The sequence below is a fragment of the Callithrix jacchus genome, chromosome 2 (genome assembly GCF_049354715.1).
Source record: "Callithrix jacchus isolate 240 chromosome 2, calJac240_pri, whole genome shotgun sequence".
Classification (NCBI taxonomy): domain Eukaryota; kingdom Metazoa; phylum Chordata; class Mammalia; order Primates; family Cebidae; genus Callithrix; species Callithrix jacchus.
Window position 1 is genome coordinate 56,363,201 of NC_133503.1, and position 15,318 is coordinate 56,378,518.

At 38.5% G+C, this 15,318-nt stretch overlaps 1 protein-coding gene across 8 annotated transcripts in view; it reads right to left on the minus strand.

Annotated features, from left to right (window-relative positions):
• Positions 1-15,318, minus strand: part of TIMD4 (T cell immunoglobulin and mucin domain containing 4) — a 122,638-nt gene that overhangs the window by 51,126 nt on the left and 56,194 nt on the right. For all 8 annotated transcript variants that reach the window (XM_078365775.1, XM_078365777.1, XM_078365779.1 and 5 more), the window contains 2 exons: positions 12,932-13,095; positions 7,547-7,646 (listed from right to left, as the gene is read on the minus strand). The gene's annotated coding sequence lies outside the window, so the exon portion shown is untranslated. The remainder of the gene's footprint in view (positions 1-7,546; positions 7,647-12,931; positions 13,096-15,318) is intronic.

The following is a 15,318-nucleotide window of genomic DNA, read 5'->3' on the forward strand; positions in this document are numbered from 1 at the left end:
AGTTCATTGTAGATTCTGGATCTAGTCCTTTGTCAGATGTGTAGATTGTGAAGATTTTCTCCCACTCTGTGGGTTGTCTGTTTACTCTGCTGACTGTTCCTTTTGCCATGCAAAAGCTCTTTAGTTTAATTAGGTCCCAGCTATTTATCTTTGTTTGCATTGCATTTGCTTTTGGGTTCTTGGTATGACTAGTTTAGACCAATCAGGCCCATATGCCTTGAGCCTGGGATAGGGATCTAGGGTCCTTCAAATCGGAAGATAAAACATGCTGGTTCCCTGAAGAAAATCAGAGTTCTATTAGAAGAAGAAAAGGCTGTTGCTTGAGCAATGGACAGCAGAGCACAAGAGACCAAGTACATACAACCCTGCAGCTGATTCAGTGCCAGGCTCCTGATAGATAATACCTACCTGATGAGTGAATGAATGAGTAAACATTCTGACTCATTAAAAGGAGAAAATAAAACAAAGTGGAAAGAAGGTAAGGGTAGCTGCCAGAAGATGTAAATATTTCAGAAAGCTTTGTGAGACCCGGTCTCACCTCTGAATCTTATTTTCTTTATTTGTAAAAAAGGGTTGAATAATGCCTTCACTATGGAGTCTATTTGGGAATTAAATGAGATTACTTATAGGCAAGGTCTTTGAAGTCATAAAGACATAGGGAAAAGTATCAATTTATAAGCAAAGGAAACAAAGGTGAAAAGAAGCTGGCATAAGTCCATTGGCCTCATAAATCAACCTCACACAGGGAGGATCCTCAAATAAAAAAGGAGAAATGGAGCTTGGGTGGAGCGTATTGTGGTTAGCTCAAAAAGTCATTGTTACGTTAGTTTTACTCCCAGAAGAGGAAAAAGAGTTTCCATCTGAAGAAATACAGAAAGTATTGAAATCTTGGAAACCCAACTTTTACTCTCCTGGCAAGGCCAGATCTTTGTTAAGAAATTGAACATGCCTGTAATCCTAGCACTTATGGAAGCTGAGGTGGGAGGATTGCTTGAGCCTGGGAGGTTGAGGCTGCAGCGAACTATGATTATGCCACTGCTATCCAGCCTGGGCGACAGAGTAAGACCCATTCAAAAAAAGAAAAAGAAACAGAGAGTGAGAGGAAAAGAGAAAGACAGAAAGGAAGGAAGGAAGAAAAGAAGGAGGGAGGGAGGGGAGTGAGCAAGGGAGGGAGGGAGGGAAGAAAAGGAGGAAGGGAAGGAGAGAAGGAGGGAGGAAGGAAGGGAGGAAGGGGAGAGGAAGGGAGAAAGAAAGAAAGAAGGAAGGGAGGAAGGAAGGAAGGAAAGAATTGAAAGTGGAAGAATTGAATGTAAGAACGAAAAAGTACAGCATTAAACTCCCCTGGAAATATATTGGTTGGCACAAATATAGTGAAATCACTTCTTCCAGGTGCCACAGTGTGGAACCTCGATGAACATAAATGGCTGCCATTGGCAATTAAGTTTCATTTTATTTCATACAGCTTAGTAAGAGTTATTTTTACAAATATCCTAGTTATCTTCTTGGCACATAATGGAGTAACGTGCCCCATCACCATGATATTCAATATGGCCACAGGACTGGATTTGGCAAGTGCATGTAAACGAAAATGTCATGGGCCTCTTGCAGGTGAAGCATATAAGAATTGGTGTACAATTCACTATGTTCCCTTCGCCTGGCTTCAAAGAGTAAAAGACCCCAAGCCTGGGTCTCTGATTAAGAATGATGTTAAGTAGAACCCCACCCTCCATCCCCATGATCCTCAGTGGAAGCATGTAAAACTAAAAAGCAAACTTTGTTATCTTTTTTTTTAGACGGAGTCTTGCTCTGTCCCAGGCTGGAGTGCAGTAGTGCAATTTCAGCTCACTGCAACCTCCGCCTTCTGGGTTCAAGTGATTCTCCTGCCTCAGCCTCCCGAGTATCTGGAACTGCAGGCATGCGCCACCATGCCAGCTAATTTTTCTATTTTTAGTAGAGACAGGATTTCACCATCTTAGCCGGATGGTCTCGATATCTTGACCTCATGATCTGCCTGCCTCAGCCTCCCAAAGTGCTGGGATTACAGGCATAAGCCACCTTGCCCAGTCCAAACTTTGTTATTCTAAACCACTAAATTATTTTTTGTTTAACCACATCATAATCTAACATATCCTGACTAATACCTCCCTCAGCCATGTGGAACCAGTAATGAGAAGTGGTTAAGAACATTCTTTTGAGTGAGACAGTCTGAGATAAAAGGCTCTGACACTAGGCTGGCCATGGTGGCCCACACCTGCAATCCCAGAACTTTGGGAGGTCAAGGCAGGCAGATTGCTTGAACTCAGGAGTTTGAGACCAGCCTAGGCAGCATAGTGAAACCCCATCTCATTATTAAAAATAAAAATAAAAAGGCTCTGACATTAGCTATATCTCCTACCATTCCATACCCTTGTAGCTGGCACCTGTTCCTCTCTCAGTCCAGAGCTGTGGTTCTCAGACCTGGTTATATCCTAAAATAACAAGAGGAACTTCTAAAATCATATGCAGATTCCACCCCTAGACATGACTTCATTGGTCTGGGCTGGGACCTAGGCATTAGTATTTTTTAACCTTAAATGAATAGCTAGGTCTGAGAACCACTTGCCTAGAATTCCCTAATCTTATTTAATTCGTTCACCCTTCAAAACTCATACTGAATCTTCTCCAATACATCTTCCTAAATGCAAAGTTCCCACTTGAGCTCCAGTGGGAACTTCAGCAACCTGGGCACACCTTATTTCTGTAATTAGAACATCATATTAAGATTATCCAATTTATATCTTTTTTTTTTTTTTTTTTTTTTAAGAGATGGAGTCTTGCTCTGTTGCCCTGGCTGGAGTTCAGTGGCACAATCTTGGCTCACTGCAACATCCATCCACCTCCCATGTTCAAGCAATTCTCCTGCCTTGCCCTTCCAAGTAGCTGGGATTACAGGCATGTGCCACCATGCCTGGCTAATTTTTGTATTTTTAGTAAAAGACAGGGTTTTGGTATGTTGGACAGGCTGGTCTCAAGCTCCTGACCTCATGAACCACCCACTTCAGCCTCCCAAAGTGCTGGGATTACAGGAGTGAGCCACCATGCCCAGCCTTCATATCTATTTTCAAACCACAGTGTGATTTCCTGGAACACAGGAACTGGACTGGAATCATCTCATACCCCCAGCACTTAACATAGACCCTGCCATCATGCGTCAAGGTATATACCCAATAAATACTTACTGATCTCAACAGAGAAAAGACCACTTGATTAAAAATTAAGAAACCATTGATGACCTTTGAGAAAGAGTAGAAGAAATGACCATTGTTGTATGTTGAGAAGTGAATGAGAAAGTAAGTTTGGGAGGCATTGTCCTGAACTGTGAACTAGACAGGCAAAGGATCGTGGTTCAGAGAATGTTTGAGATTAAAAACAGCAAGTTTTGTAGCATTGGAAAAGTCATCATTAGAAAGGGAAAATGCGTTTCAGCAGAAAAGGAAAAGTATTTTAGTCAGGATTCAAAACTGGGAGATGGAGGTGGAGAAAAGAGTACAGGTGTACAAAATGTCAAATATGTTATTTCTATGTGGTAGGATTTGGGTGGCATGTTTTTTCACTCCAGCAGGTTTTCACTATTTGTCAAATGAATAGATTTTCCGTGCATAAGTGAATGCATGTATTTTCTTCACAGGTGCAGGATTGAGTTCATCACACAGTTTAAGGCACAATATCATCATAGGTCTGTTAAGCCTCCTCCAATTTTTCCTGACATCTCAATACATACTCCAAATTTTTGCTAATGTGTTAAATCAATGTCATTAGATATGTAAGTATCCATGAAAGATGCACAGTATTGCTTTGTGTGTTTTCAGATTACAAAATATTTTGCTATGGATCTCATTCTGCTTCCTTTTCTACCCGACCCTATGATCTTAAAATCTAAATGTGTCATTGTATGTATATTTAGCTTATAGCTCCTAATTGCTGCATAATATATAATACCATTGTAGACATATCCCCCATTTTATTCACCCATTCTCTCTCTCTCTTTTTTTTTTTTTTTTTTTTTTTTGAGATGGAGTCTTGCTCTGTCACCAGGTTGGAGTGCAGTGGCACAATGTCGGCTCATTGCAACTTCCACCTCCTGGTTCAAGTGATTCTCCTGCCTCAGCCTCCCAAGTAGCTGGGATTACTGCCACATGCTACCGTGCCTGGCTAATTTTTGTATTTTTAGTGGAGATGAGATTTAACCATGTTGGCCAGGCTGGTCTCAAACTCCTGACCTAAAGTGATCTGCGCACCTCAGCCTCCCAAAGTGCTGGGATTACAGGCATGAGTCACTGCACTCTACCTATATTCATCCATTCTCTTATTGATGAATACACAAGTTACCTCCAACTTTCTACTGACACAAAAAATGTTTCATTGAATAACCTCATACATGTCCCTACATGGACCTGAGTTTCTTAGAGCAGGCATCCAGAAAGGGAACTGTTAAATCATAGGCTAGTCACACACTTAATTTCACTAGGTACCGTCAAATCTCTCTCCAGAGCAAATTGGCCAGCTTTACTCCAACCCCTGCACATGAGAATTCTGTTAACTCTGGTACCGATTAGCACTAGTAGATCTCTTAGTAATTTTTTCCAAGCTTATGGATGTAATGTGCTACTTCATCGTTGTTCTCTTGTTTTTATTATTTTGGGGGTTTAATGATTTATTCACATATTTGTTAACTGTATGTGTTAGTAAATTGACTTCTCATATTTTTGCCCATATTTCTATTTTTCTTCCTCTCCTCCTCCTCTTCTTCCTCCTTTTTTCCTCTTTTTCTTTTCCTTTCTCCTCTCTCTTTCTGCATGGGTATGTGTATGCCATCTTCTCTAAACATTAAAAGTAATTTCTTCTACTCCATCATCCCTCTGCCAACTTTGCCCATTGAATATGTCACTGAACTAAAATCCTTGATACTGATATATTAATATTAGAAATCATTCATCTTTATCCTATGGCTTCTGCTCTGGGGATCTTGTTTAAGAAAGCTTGGCTGGGTGCAGTGGCTCACCAATGATGCCAGCACTTTGGAAAGTCAAGGTGGGAGGATCACTTGAGCCCAAGAGTTCAAGACCAGCCTGGGCAACATAATGAAACCCTCTCTCTACAAAATTTTAAAAAAATATTAGCCAGGTGTGGTGACAAGTACCTGTATTTCTAGCCACTCAGGAAACTGAGGTGGGAGGATTGCTTGAGTCCAGGAGGTCAAGGCTGCAGTGAGCCATGATCGTGCCACTGTACTCCAGCCTGGGCAAAGAGAAGACCTTGTATCTATTTTTTAAAAAAGGAAAAAAATTCTTTCCCACTGCAAGATTACCATAATATTTGCCTATAGTTTTTCTATTAACTCCTTAGTTTTGCTTTTGCAATTAGTCATTAATCCCTCTGGAGTTCATCTTTGTATGTAGTATGAGGTAGAAATTCAACTTTTTTTTTTCTATATAATAATATAGTTTGCCCACAACTTTCTGCTAAAAATTCATCTTTTCTTCATTGATATATAATGCTATGCCAATCATGTGGAATGAAGTATATTAGACGGGTAAGTAAAGGTATGTGGCTGTGTGTGAGTCCTATGCTATTTACCCTGTGGCACTGGAGTTTTGTTCTTGTGCCAGTATCTCATCATTTATGATGAAGGCTTTATAAAAAACTTCAATATTAATAAAGGGTGAGTCCAACCTCTCCCACTGCATTTGGTCTTTTAAAACAATTTTTAAAGCTATTTTATAGATTATACTTCCATGAAAATTCCAGTCACTTGTTGAGTATCCCAAAAGATTCTATTAGATTTTCTTATTGGAATTTCCTTGACTGACCACACTCACCCAAGCAGAACTGACATCTTTACAAATGTTAAATCACGCCATCCATAAACTCAGCCATTCATATTTTCTTATGATCCTTAATAAAGTTTTAGATTTTTTTCCATAAAGGTTCTGTGCATTCTTGATAAGGTTAATTACTACATACTTTAGGCATCTTGTTGCCAATGTGATTTGTATGTTATTTTTACATTTTCTAGAAAATCATTGCTGAGATAAAGAAATGCTATATATTGACTTCTTAACTATTTTCTGCTTTGTATTTAATCAGCATGGATTGCTTTTCCAAAAAGATTTTATGAAACGAAAGGAAAAAAGAAACACAGATGAAAAGTTTGCCTTTACAAAGAAACAAGGCTTATCTCTCCCTCTAAAATAAGAAGGAATGCAATAAGAAAGGTTAACGATACAGAAAAATGTAGTTGATTAAGTGGAGGAAGTTCACTCCTTAAGTTAAGGTAGTCCTGAGAGGCTTAAACCTCATCCCTTGAAGAGGAAAATTCTTTCCTGTTTAGTTATTATTGGATCAGGGAGTTAACTAGAGAAGCAACCCTTTTCAAAAATGATTACAAAGACCGGGTACAGTGGCTCACACCTGTAATCCCAATATGCTGGGAGCATCACTTGAGCCCAGGAGTTCAAGACTAGCAACATAGTGAGACTCTGTCTCTACAAAAAATAAAATAAAATAAAAAATGGTTATATAAACCAGAATTGAAGAGCCAAGCCTTTACAGCAAAAAGAAAACAAAGATCAGAATAAAATCTAACAATATAGCCTCCACCTACTTCCTTGTGTATAAAAAAGATGAGTCTGTACTAAATAATTCTAAAACTTCCCTTTGTCTCAAATCTCTGAAAATAGTCTTTTTAGAAAATGAACAAGAGGGGGTAATAATTTTGTGTGAATTAATCTCCACTATTGACTTTTCTATCATTTTCTTTGTCAAAAAGGCTTTGAGAACAATTCTTTTTTTCTTTCTTTCTTTCTTTTTTTTTTTTTTAGATGGGTTTTGCTCTTTTGCCCAGCCTGGAGTGCAGTGGCAACATCACAGCTCACTGCAGCCTCACCCTCCCAGGCTCCAGTAATCTTTCAACCTCAGCCTTCCAAGAAGCTGGGAATACAGTCATGTCAGACCTAGCTAATTTTTTAATTTTTTGTAGAGACAAGATCTCACTATGCTGCCCAGGCTGGTCTTGAATTCCTGGGCTCAAGTGGTCTGTCCTCCTCAGCCTCCCAAAGTGCTAGGATTATAGGCATGAGCCTCTGCACCTGACCAAGAACAGTTATTCGTTAAAGGAACTTGAGGGGACTAAGTGTAGTCTACATAAGTGCACAGATACAATTCGGGAATGGAAATTTTTGGAGAGGAATTATTTTCACCATTGTCATTTTGGTTAGTTACTGAACTGGCTCTTTCCCTGTCATCAGCTCTCCCACCCCCCAACCCCCCACTCAAATACTGAAGCTCTTTTCAACTAGGCCCACGTGTTTTAAGTGTTTCCTAGTTTGGGAAGAGAAGAAAAAGAGGGAGAAATGAAACTTCTGGAGTTGCATTGCTAAAGGAAGCTCGTCCTTTCAGACACTTTTCTACCAAATTTTTACTCAAAGTTCCTCTTTTGAAGGCTAAGAGAGAGTATTTTTATATTCAGATAAAAAATATATTTGAGACAACATGCAAAATCCAGCACCTGAGTATCTTGCGTAAGAGATGTATTTCTTCACTTAGATGAAGTTCATTTCTCCATCTACACACCAAGTCCAATTTCTTCCCCAGCATTTCTAGGATACCTGGGAAAGAAACCAGTGTTGTACTTTTAAAGAATAGCAGATCTTAAAATCAAATGATCATCTCAAAATGCAAAAATATGGATTAGAAGTAAGTGGAGGTATAATAAATTTCTTTAAAATGAATAAAAGACTACTGTTAATATCATAAAATTGCAAATAGTCTAAGTCTCATGTGCCATCAACATGAATCAAATAAAGATTCTGAGTCATCAAATAAAGATTCATCAATCATTTAAAAGAATATTGTATCACTGATTATTAGAGAAATGTAAGTCAAAGCTACAATGAGATACATCTCACATCAGTCAGAATGGCTATTATTAAAACGACAAAAAATAAGAAGTGCTGATGAGGTTGGGGAGAAAACGGAACACTTATGCACCGTTGGTGGGAGTGTTTTCCACAACCATTGTGGAAAACCGTGTGACTATTCCTTGAAGACCTAAAAACAGAACCATCATTCAACTCAGCAATCCCATTACTGGGTATATCCCCAAAGAAAAATAAATTGTTGTATCATAAAGACAAATACACACATATGTTCATTGAAGCACTGTTCATAATAACAAAGACAGGGAATCAACCTAAATGCCCATCAAGGACAGACTGGATAAAGAAAATGTGGGCTGAGCATGGTGGCTCATGCCTGTAGTCCCAGCACTTTGGAAGACTGAGGCAGGTGGATCACTTGAGGTCAGGAGTTCAAGACAAACCTGGCCAACATAGTGAAACCCCGTCTTTACTAAAAATACAAAAATTAGCTGAGCATGGTGGTGGTTGCCTGTAATCTCAGCCATTCAGGAGGTTAAGGCAGGAGAATCGCTTCATCCTAGGAGGTGGAGGTTGCAGTGAGCCAAGGTTGCACCACTGCACTCCAGCCTGGGCAACAAGCAAGACTCCATCTCAAAAAAAAAGAAAGAAAGAAAGAAAAACAGAAAATGCTATACAAACACACCATGGAATAGTTTGCAGCCATAAAAAGAATGAGATCACGTCCTTGGCAGGAACATGGACAGTGCTGAAGGCTATCATCCTTAGCAAACTAACACAGGAACAGAAACCCAAATAACTCATGTTTTTACTTATAAGTGGAAGCTAAATTATGAGAATGCCTTGTGAACATATAAAGAGAACAATAGACACTGGGGCCTATCAGAGGGTGGTGATGGGGGAGGAGAGAGGGGACCAAGAAAAATAATGAGTACTAGACTTAATACGTGGGTGACAAAATCTGTATAACAAACCCCCATAACACTTTTACCTATGCAATAAACCTGCATATGTACTCCTAACCTTAAAAGAAAAGTTTAAAGAAAGTAATAAAATACAGAATATTGTAGGTGCATATTTATTGATGTGAAAAGATCCCCAGGAGAGAAGTGAGAAAAACGATCTTCATCAAGTGTGATAATTAAAATACAAAAGATCATGCACAACTTTCACCCACTCCAGTAAGAAGACACACACACATACACAGACAAAAGCCTGAAAGTTCATATTTTTAAAGTTATTTTAACAATGTGTGACAATTAAAATACAAAAGATCATGCACAACTTTCACCTACTCCAGTAAGAAGACACACACACATACACAGACAAAAGCCTGAAAGTTCATATTTTTTAAGTTATTTTAACAATGTGCCTCTTCTGGACAAAGGAAACTGGTGATTTTTGCTTCTTTTTTCTTTTATATATCTATATCTTCTAATTTTGTATAACAATTTTTTTTTGAGACATGGTCTCATACTGTCAGCTAGGATGGAGTACAGTGGCATGAATCCAGCTCACTGCAACCTCCACCTCCCAGGCTCAAGTGATCCTCCCACCTCAGCCTCCCTGGTAGCTGGGATTACAGGTGCACACCACCATTCCTGGCTAATTTTTTGCATTTTTGGTGTAGAGATGTGGTTTTGCCATGTTGGTCAGGCTGGTCTCAAACTCCTGAGCTCAGGTAATTCACCTGCCTCAACCTCCCAAAGTGCTGGGATTACAGGTGTGAGCCACCTCGCCCAGCCTTATGTCTTGAGTGTGTTGGTAGTTATACAATTGTATATATTTGCCGATCTGAGGTACACCTAAAATGGGTGAGTTTTACTGTGTGTAAACCATAACCTAATATAGCTGTTTTTACAAAGCATGCTACAGAACTTAAGAAAAAACATTGTCAAAGTATGTGGAAATATAAGATGAAAAGCTTTATGGAAATACAAAGAATTTTTCTTTAGTGCTTATCTTTTAAAACAAAACAAAGTACAAAGAAACAACTTTAGAATATATTCAGCTAATGACAAATTTCCTTTTAGAAAAGGAGAAGTGGGTGTAAGCAAGGAGACAAAGAAATAACTGTTATCTGTTCCATTGATTTATTTTAGCTATGTTAAATTTTATAGAATAGTTCAGGGGTAAACACATATCCCGTAGGTTGTTTTAATACTCTTCTCTGCCAAATACTTAGAAAATAGAGGGAGAAAAAAACTTCCTCATCTCCAGTACAAAACTCTACCCATGGAAATCTTGCAAAACAACCATCCAACATTAAATATCTGAAAAATCTTCAAGTTCACATTTATGCTTCCAATGACACTTTGTAAAAACTGAATCTAAGAGGATTTTACTCTGTTTTTTTAATTATTATTATTATTTATTATTTATTTTTAGAGGCAGAGTCTTGCTCTGTTGCCCAGGCTGGAGTATAGTAATATGACCATTGCTCACTGCAGCCTCAAACTCCTGGGCTAAAGTGATCCTCCCCACCAGCCACCTGAGTTGCTAGAACCACAGACATGCACCACAAGGGGATCTCACTATGTTGCCCAGGCTGATCTCTAACTCCTAGGCTTAAGCAATCCTCCGGCCTTGGCCTCCCAAAGTGTTGGGAGGTGTGAGCCACCATGCCTGACCTAAGGGTTGTTAATTAATTGCATGATAATGTATGCTAATAAGCGGTAGTTACAGTCACAAGGTTGTTTAAAAAATAATGAGTGGTAGAGCCAGACTCTATTGTCTGATGGAGCCTGAATGCCTGGTCATCACCCTATCCTGCCACAAAGAGAAGCTCCCTGCAAACAAGTAGACAGTAAAAGTCAATGAAGGGATGGTAGCTATGGAGGAGGAAGTCCTCTGGAAATAAGAAGTGGTAAACATGATGGGCACACAGGGAGGAGGAACCTGATGGAGAAACGGCAAGGAGCTGAAGTCAGGTCTTCCTTTCATAGCTGTGGCCCGGCTGGCCTCTGGTGCCCCTTTCCATGGACATGGGGGAAGGGTGCCCACATGACACAATTGGGACTGTGTTCAGGGGGACTGTTTATCTCAGTCATGGATAAGACATTTGTGTGCTGACTCTGAATCTCTGTGCTGAGGAGTAATTAGCAACCCTAACTGTTAAACTACTCTGTATTCAGCAGACCATTGACTAAACTGAAAAACAAAAATAACAAAAGGCTGGGCATCGTGGCTCATGCCTATAATTCCGGCACTTTGGGAGGTTGAGGTGGATGGATCACCTGAAGTCAGGAGTTTGAGACCAGCCTGGCCAACACAGTGAAACCTGTCTATAAAAATACAAAATTAACCGCACTTGGTGACACATGCCTTTAATCCCAGCTACTTAGGAGGCTGAGACATGAAAACTGCTTGAACCCAGGAGGTGGAAGTTTCAGTGAGCCAAGATCGTGCTACTGCACTCCAGCCTGGGTGACAAAGTGAGACACTGCCTCAAAAAAGACCAAAAAAAAAGGACCACCAAAAAGGAATGCCATTAATTTTTATATGTTGATTTTTCATCCTGCAAGTTTACTGATTCATTAATCAATTCTAGGAGGTTTTTTTGGTTGAAGCTTTAGATTTCTCTCTATATAAGATCATGTCATCTGCAAAAAAAAAAAAAAAAAAAAAATGGCTTTTTCTTTTCCAATCTGGATGCCTTTTATTCCTTTCTCTTATTTGATTGCTCTGGCTAGGACTTCCAGTGCTATGTTCAGTAAGAGTGGTAAAAGTGGGCATCCTCACCTGGGCAACAAAGCAAGACTTTGTCTCAAAAAAGGCAGCCTTGTCTAATTCCACTTTTTAGAGAAAAGCCTGTCAGCTTTTCCCCATTCGCTATGATGTTAGTATGATGCATTTGCCTTATACGGCCTTGATTATGTTGCGGAATGTTTCTTCTATGTTCCTAATTTGAGAGTTTATATCATGTAAGGATTTGAATTTTATCAAATGCTTTATCTTTGTATATTGAGATGATCATATGGTTTTAGTCCTTCATTCTGTCGATGTGATGTAGTACATTTATTCATTTGCATATGTTGAACCATCTTTATGTCTCTGGGATAAATCTCATTTGATCATGGCATATTATCTATTTGATGTGTTGTTGGCTTCAGTGTGCTAGCATTTTATCCAGAATTTTTGCATCTATGTTCGTCAGAGATGTTGGCCTGTAGGGTTTTTGTTGTGTGTGTCCTTGTCAGGTTTTGGTCTGAAGCTGGTATCACTCTGATACCAAAACCAAACAAAGACGGCTTGGTAAATAATATCACCAATATCCTTCATGCATATAAATACTGAAATCCTTAATAAAATAGTAGGACAGAGAATTTGGCATCATATAAAAGAAATTATACAACATGGCCCAGTGGGGTTTATTCCTGGCATGTAAATATGATTCAACATTCAAAAATCAGCCAGTGTAATCTACTATAGTGACAGACTGAGGAAGAAAAAATCACAGGATTATATCAATGAAGGCAGAAAAATATTTGATAATATTTAGAACTCAATAAGTAAAATTCTCATAAAAATAAAAATAGAAGAGAACTTCCTCAAGAAAATAAAGAGCATACACATAAGAGCCTATAGCTAGCATCATACTAAAGGTGAAAACTGAATATTTTCCCCTTAAGATCGGTAAGGAGACCAGAATGTCTTTCTCCTCTCACCATCTTTATTCATGACAACACAAGCTGCAAGTTCTACTCAGGTCAATAAGACAAGAAAAAGAAATGAAAGACATCCAAATCAAAAGGAAAAAACAAAACTATCCCTGTTTATATATAATATGATTGTCAATGTAGAAAACATTAAGAAATCTTAAAAAAAAAAAACCCTCCTAGAATAAGTGAGTTCAGTAAATACGCTAGATATAAGATAAATATGCAAAAATTAATCGTATTTCTATATAAATGCAATGAATATATAGACACTGAAATTAAAAATACAATACCATTTTAAATTGTTCCCCAAAAAAGGAAATAAGTATAAGTCTAACAAAAATGTATGGGACTTACATGCTGAAAACTACAAAATGCTGAGGAAAGTAACTTTAAAGAAGATCTAGGCTGAGCATGGTGGCTCACGCATGCAATCTCAGCACTTTGAGAGGCCATAGTGGGAGTATTGCTTGAGGCCAGAAGTTCAAGGCCGGCCTGGACAACATAGCAGGACTCTGCTCCTAAAAAAAAAGAAAGAATAATAAGAAGAATAGCTAAACAAGTTGAGATATACTGTGTTCATGGATTGCAAGATTTAATATAGTAAATTTATCATTATCTACAAACTGATATACACGTTTAATACAATTCCTATCAAAATCTCAGCAAGATTTTATTAATATAGACAAAACTATTTTAAAATGTATATGCAAAAGCAAAGGAACTAGAATAGCTGAAATAATTGTAAAAAATAAAAAAGTAGAACAATTTAGGAGGAATCATTCTATCCAATTTCAATATTTATATGGCTATAGTCATCAAGATTGTGTGGTATTGGCTGAAGGATAGAGTCGTCAATCAATGGAAATGAAAAGAGAACCCAGAAATAGACCCACACAAATATACACAATAAATTGTTTTTATTGATACAAAATATTTGTGTGTATTTATGGGGTACATATGATATTTTGTTACGTGTAGTTATCAAGTCAGGGCATTCACTATAAATTTGTACAAAGTTGCAAGCATAATTAAATGAAGGTAGCCTTTTCAACCAATGATGATGGAGCGATTGAATATATATTCACAAGCAAAAAATAAACCTCAACATAACCTCAGACTTCGTATAATAATTAAACCTCAAATGTATCATGGATGTAAGTTTATATATAATGTAAAACTATAACACATTTGGGAAAAAACATAGTAAAAAAATCTTCTGGATCTAGAACTCAGCAAGGAGTTTTTAGACACAAAAAGTATGATCTGTAAAAGGAAAAAATTGAGGTACATCAAAGTTAAAACTTTTCTCTGCAAGAGACTATTAAAATGATAGGACGGATATGGTGGCTCACACCTGTAATACCAGCACTTTGAGGAACTGAGGTGGGCAGATCACCTGAGGTCAGGAGTTCGAGACTAGCCTGGCCAACATGGTGAAACCTCATCTCTACTAAAAATACAAAAAAATTAGCTGGTCATGATGGCTCACACCTGTAATCCCAGCTACTCAGGAGGGAGGCATAAGACTTGCTTGAACCCAGGAGGTGGAGGTTGCAGTGAGCCAAGATCCCACCACTACACTGAACCCTGGGTGACACAGTGAGTCTCTGTGAAAGAAAGAAAGGAAGAAAGAAAGAAAAAGAAGAAAGAAAGATAGAGAAAAAGAAAAAGAAAGAAAGAAAGAGAAAGGAAGGAAGGAAGGAAGGAAGGAAGGAAGGAAGGAAGGAAGGAAGGAAGGAAGGAAGGAAGGAAGAGGTGGGGGGAGGAGAGGGAAGAGGAGGGGAGGGAAGGGGAGGGGACGGAGGGAGAGAGGATGGAAAAAAAGAAAGAAAGGCTACAAACTGGAAGAAAATATTTGTAAACCACATATCCAGCAAAGAACTAAATCTACAGACTACATAAAAGAACACATGTAGTATACATAAAGAACTCAAAACTCAACTGTTTTTAAAAAATCTAGTTAGAAAAGACATAAATCGAAATTTCATTGCAAAGGATGTACAGGTGGCAAATGAGCACATGGAAAAATACTTAAAAATACCATTGTTAGCCATTAGAAAAATGCAAGTTAAGGCTGGGAGCAGTGGCTCACACCTATAATTCCAGCACCTTGGGGAGGCCGAGGTGGGCAGATTGCTTGAGCCCAGGAGTTCGAGACCAGCCTCGGCAACATGGCAAAACCTCATCTCTACAAAAAGTACAAAAAAAATTAACCGGGTGTGGTGACATGCACCTGTAGGCCCAGCTACTTGGGAGGCTGAGACGGGAGGGTGGCTTGAGCCCTGGAGGTGGAGGTTACAGTGAGCTGAGATTGTGTCACTGTACTCCAGTCTGGATAGCATAGTGAGAACCTGTATCTACAAAAATAAAATTAAATTAAAATAAATATACAAAAAATTGCAAGTTAAAACTGCAATTAAGTAACACAACACATCCATCAGAGATTGGCAAAATTTAAAAATAGTAACAATATCAAATGCTGACAAGTGTCCAGAAACACCATATCACCCACACTTGCTAATGGAAATGTAAAGGGTGGCACCATTCTGGAAAATTGTTGGTAGTTTCTTAAAAATCTAATGCACAAGTAGATCCAAAATCAATCATTAAGTAACAAAACAAGTTACAGAACAATAGGCATAATTTGATCTTCTTTTAAGATTTTATTTCAATAGTGTTGGGGGAACTGGTGGTGTTTGGTCACATGGAAAAGTTCCTCTGTGGTGATTTCTGAGATTTTG